The following is a 6,115-nucleotide window of genomic DNA, read 5'->3' as shown; positions in this document are numbered from 1 at the left end:
CGTAAATGTTGCTGTCTCCATGTTGTGAGCCGTAAATGTTGCTGTCTCCATGTTGTGAGCCATGAGAGAAGTTTGGATGGGCAATAATGCGCCATCATCCTTGCTCATGAGCTGTCCGCATCACTGTTATGAGATGACGACAACGGTGTCGACTCATTGTAGTCGACAATGAGCGACGGATCAACATCCTCGCTGTTAAAGTGGGATGGATCCTTCAGCCCTGTTAACCCGACAGCAGCAGTAGCTGTCGGTGTTTCGACTAAGGCATCAGACGCGGCCGGCGAATTAACGCGGCGCGTGCGCTTAGTGCGAGGTTGAGTGGGCGTCTTCGCAGACGACCCACCAACGTGGCCCCTGTTAGGTGGCATTTTGGGCGCCGTGTATGGAAACACGTGCGCTAGAATGATCAAGTAAACTAGCGGCGCGTAAAGCTGCTCGAAGTTCCTCTCTCCTCTTTGACGAATTTAAAAATGTAAATTCGTTCTTAAAGGGGGGGTGGTTTAACGGTCTAAAGTTGCCCTAATGTTACACAGTCCCCGTTAAGTACACTTGGTGTACTTAAGGGGATGGTCAATTACTAAATAATAGTTATTAGACCCAGCACTCGGGTGTGGTGCACATTTGTGGCCAACCCTTGTGTATGTGATGCGCATGGGTGCATTCACATTAGGACGGATAACGCCCAGCGTCATCCGTTACGCGAGGTATCTAGAAAGATACGCTCGCAATACATATTAAGTGTTATCCATAGAGATGACATTTTAATTGGTAAAAATAGGTACTTGTATTTAATTCTATTAAACATTAATCAGTCTGAAAACTACTTCCTACTTGGTAAGTGCGCACGAGGAGACGGATTACCGCTCCCGTGACGACACTTTACCAGAGTACTTAGTGTGTTGGGTGAAGTCGCTTACGCGCCCACCACAACTTCCTCCCTGCACGCAAGAGAAGCAGGTTTAACCGCTTCCTCGCTGTGCTAGGGTGTGTGTCTAAGTAGAGCGTGGCGGCATTACGACGTGCCCGCCTACAGGATTGATGTTTGAAGCAGTGTCAGTGTCAAAAAACATTTAGGAGTAAACCCATCCATTTAAGTAACGGTATGGAAGTACGGGGCGGGTTTGTGAATGAGAGGTAAAATAGGGGAGTTTTAAGCCTGACAACAAATTTTAATTTGGAAGAGGTGAAATAGGGAAGATTTAAGCTTTGACAAATTTTAATTTTGAAAGTATGTCCGTAACACACTTGGGTGTGTTTGCAGCATTCCTTTAATATATTTAGTCAGGACATAAAGGAGTTTAGTACGCAGAAATTTAATTTATTGAATACAGTCTAATTAATGTTTCGCTATGCTAAGTCATGGCGAATATTTCTAACCAAGTTTGAAACCTTGCACGTCGTGGCGGCAGCAGATACTTACTACGTGTATTCGACGAAACCAGCCGGTGCATGAGATTTTTCCGTCTGCGTGCCACGTCTGAGAGTGAAGACTGCAACAAGAGTTGCAGTGTACGTGAAGTAGTCGGAGTCACCTCACCTGCAGCGGGGCTACCTCCCATTACATCACCTTCACTGTTATGAGTGGTACTGAAGCAGTACTAGCGAAAGGTGCTTCGTAACGCGTTTCTACAAAACATGGCGTTATTAGTGGGCTACGCCTTACCTGTAGGCGAGCACGTCGTAATGCGGCCCCGCTCTAATAAGACACACACACTAGCACAGCGAGAAGCGGTTAAATCAGCTTATCTTGCGTGCAGTGAGGTAGTTGTGGTGGGCGCCTTAGCTACCTCACCCAACGCACTAAGTACTCTAGTAAAGTGTCGTCACGGAAGCGGTGATCCCTCGTGCGCACTTATCAAGTAGAAAGTAGTTTTCACTGATTTATATTTAATCGCATTAAACATAAATACCTAATTCACCAATTAAAAATGTCACCTCCGTAGATTGCACAAATATGTTGAGCATATATTTTTAGATACCTCGCGTAACGGATGACGCCAGGCGTCATCCCTCCTATGTGAATGCATCTATGTGTATCACATACATAAGGGTTGATCACAAATGTTAACCACACCGGTCTAATTTATTTATTTAAGTAATCGATCATCCCCTTAAGTACAACAAGTGTACTTAACGGGGACTGTGGAACATTAGGGCAACTTTAGCCCGTTCCACCACCACCCCTTAAAGAACAAATTTTTTTTAAATCCTCAAAGAGGAACGAGGAGCTGCGACCATATTTACGCGCCACTAGTTCTCTCAATCGCTCTAGCGACCTGTGTATACATACACGGCGCCAAAGCTGCCACCGAAAAGGAGCCACGTTGGTTGGTCGTCTGCGAAGACGCCCACTCAACCTTACACTAAGCGCACGCGCCGCGTTAACACGCCGGCAGCGTCTAATGCCTAAGTCGAAACACCGACAGCTACTGCTGCTGTCGTGTTAACAGGGCTAAAGGATCCATCCCACTTTAATAGCGAGGATGTTGATCCGTCGCTCATTGTCGACTACAATGAGTTGACACCGTTGTCGTCATCTCATAACAGTGATGCGGACAGCTCATGAGCAAGGATGATGGCGCATTATTGCCCATCCAAACTTCTCTCATGGCTCACAACATGGAGACAGCAACATTTACGGCTCACAACATGGAGACAGCAACATTTACGTCTCGTCGTCTGCACTGGATAGCGCAGCGACGGTTAATGAGAGCGCTGCCCATAAAGGCGCAGCCGCTTCTCCGTTGGGTATAACCACAACGCCTTATGCTCAGACTATACTCCATAACGGTTCTGGCATAGAGGATTCGGGGCCTAAAGCTCCGCCGACGACACGTGAACGTGCTCAGTCGGTGTCACAAGCCAGTCGATTTAAACGTGGCTATGTGACGGGTGGGTATCACCGATGCCCCTCCATCTAAATGACCTCCTTTAAACGGGCCAAGAGCGTCGCTCCTAGAGCGCGCACTTCTGACCGCACATAATTATTATGGCGTCTTTAAGTCATGGAAGGGTCTGGGAAGATCGCTTGGGCGTATTTCCCGATCCCGGTCGTGTTGCGTTAAAATGAAACGCCCGACCAATACGAGGCGGAATTCTTGCGCCGCATTCCGATGCGATGAAACAGGGGTCACAACGAATCAATTTCGCCCGCTTGCGTGGGAAAGAATCATGGGCGGTACTGTACTCCCTGTTTCTTCTACAACGCTGCTCTGCTAGTACGTTTGAGGCTAGCATAGAGGCCTCAGCTCGTGCTCCTTTTCATAGGCAGCCACTAAGCCGGGTACATTAATACTTAGGGTATCGATCGGTTCCAAAGAGTCGAAACTCTTTAAGTAACATTTCCATTGGACGATGATTTGATACCCTTGCCTCACGGAGCGGTGGGCAAGCAACCTTCCAACAAGGAAGCGTTGATTCCCACCCGCATCCATCAGTGCAGGCGGCGCACGATATCAGTGGCGATATCGCCCACCTAATCGCGGCTGCCTTACCTTCGTCCGTTCAGTCACAGGCGTTAAGCGCTGCTGAACGACATATTGCGGATCTCGAAGGTCAAGTCTCGCGACTGACCTCGGATCTCGTTGATGTCCGAGCGAAGGCTCGTCAGGGTTATGAACGCCTGAAGACTCGCTTGGACCTCTTTGAAAGGATAATGCTGAGGGATCTGCGTTACTCGCGTGATGTCCTCGCTCTCCAAGTCCTGTTCGTGGTGGGAGGCATCGGTCCGATAGTTTTTCGCCTTCACCGTCCCCCTCACCCGAACGACGCTCGACTCACAGTCGGCGTCACCATCGGTCTCCTTAGACGGATGGGGGTATGTGACCTCATTTGGGTCTACACACCGTTTCAGACGACCCACGTAAAATACGGGGTGCGTCTTCATATACGGGGGAAGGGTGAGCCTATAATTCAAGTCTCCAACCTCTTCTACCTCCGCAAAAGGCCCAATGAAACGTGGCAGCAACTTCGTAGTACCTCCAGGTAGTACAGAAATTGCATTTTTAGGTAGGGTAGCAGTACTTAATAGTATTTTTTCACCCACTCTAAAGCGTTCATTATTTTTGCGACCATATCGGTCCGCATATTCTTTTTGCTTGTCCTGTGCGCTTGCCATCGCATCACCGACTTTTCGTGTGATGGCTAATTGCTCATCTACAGAGCGTTGAGCTTTGCTCACGCTTTTAGCATCAAATTAGACTATGATACCGCCGAGAGGTCGGTCATAAGGCGTGGTTTTATTGACCACTGCTAAAGTGGCAGGGTCACTAGGGCAAGTTTCAGTCTTTGAGATTATACCCTCATGGGTCATCGTCATATTGACGAAACAATGTCCCTCTTTCGCCCCGAGCATAGTGAGGCGCCCTCCCCCCACTAAGATTCGGGCTGCGCACAAACGATACTGGCGACCGAGGATGGCGCATTCCGTTCATATAAACCGGTGTCTTACCCGTACTGGCATGGACACTGTTATTTATAGCGAACTTCACATAGGGCAATTGCTTGCTCCACTCTTTGGAAGTTGCTATAGTGCGCAATACATCCGCCACGACCCGATTGGAAGAGTCGTGGCGGATGTATTGCGCACTATAGCAACTTCGAAAGAGTGGAGCAAGCACTTTCTGTTTGGCCATCGGTCTGGGGATGATCTGCGGTCGACATGTGGAGCTTGCTACCTAGCAACTCGAACACATGTCGCCAAAAATCAGACGTAAAACGTGGATCCCGGTCGGATACTATGGAATCGGGCATCCCGTGTAGTCGGTAAATATGATTTAGGAACAAGAGAGCTGCCTTCTTACCTGGGATCGATGTTTTACATGATACTAAATGCACCATCTTGCTCAGTGTGTCTACAAAGACGACGAGCCCCGTCAAATCCTTATGATCGGGCGGCATGCCAAACATGAAGTCCAGACTTACTGACTTCCAACAGTTGTTGGAATCGGTAGCGGCTTCAGTGGCGCACTGCTGGACGGTGCGGGATTAATGCGCTGACACTGTTCGCAAGAGCCAATATAGTTGGCCACCCATCTATATAAATGTGGCCACCAAAATTCCTCTGACACTCGTAAGAATGTATTTTCACGGCCCAGATGCCCACTAGATGGCGCATCATGTGCTCGTAAAGGATCATCAGCTTGAGATCTGTGTCATGAGGCACGTAGATTCTCAAGGGATCACAAGGTGACAGCTGATGCCATAACAGGCCATAGCTGTAGTCAAAGCGAATTAGCTTAGCTTTCAGGTGCGACGGAAGGGATACCTTTCGTTTACCGAAGTAATTTAACAGCAGGCGACAGTGGTCGTCCTGACTGTAGCTCTCTTTTATCTCAGAGGCCAATGTAAATATCGCCTGCGTAACTTTCGATATAAAAATGCTGCTTAATTACCCATACTAAATTCCTTTTTAACTTCCCAAGTTATATAATCAGAGAGCTTGTCACATGGTATGCCTTCATGGCTGGGCTGAAATTGTGCTTTCGCACTAGACACACTTTCCTGGTGTCTAACCCGAAGTCTGGTCTGCGCGATAAAGCGTCAGCCAAGACATTCGACTTATTCGGCTTGTATTCAACTTTGAAATATAATTCAGAGAAGAATGTGAGCCATCTTGCCATTCTAGGCGAGATGTGCGGTGAATTTATTGCGGTCCGCAGTGATGCGTGATCCGTATAAACCACAAATGGTTCGGTGCCAAGTAGGTGCACACGAAACTTGACAAGAGCATACTTTATTGAAAGTAGCTCTTTGTCATGCACAGGGTAATTTAGTTCTGCGGCTTTTAATAGCCGGGACTGATAAGAGATGACACGGTCAACGCCGTCGTCATCCTTCTGCATGAGCGCGCTGCCGATTGCAAATTTACTTGCATCGCAGACGACGCTAAAGGGCTTATCCGCGTCTGGCAATGCCAAGACCGGTGCCTCAACAAGAGACTGCTTCACTGATGTGAACGCGTCTTCTTGTTCTTTTAACCAAACCCATTATGTGTCCTTTTTAGGGAGATCAGATAATGGTTTAGTTTGCTCCGCATAACTCTTGCTATACTTAGTAATTAGCGAGCCCTAGGAATTGGCGCAAATCCTTCACATGCCGTAGGATTGGCCATTCC

Source organism: Bremia lactucae (assembly GCF_004359215.1).
Source record: "Bremia lactucae strain SF5 chromosome Unknown BlacSF5_NotPlaced_200_SHOA01000120.1_2678225bp, whole genome shotgun sequence".
Lineage (NCBI taxonomy): Eukaryota > Oomycota > Peronosporomycetes > Peronosporales > Peronosporaceae > Bremia > Bremia lactucae.
This window is presented reverse-complemented; position numbering follows the sequence as displayed.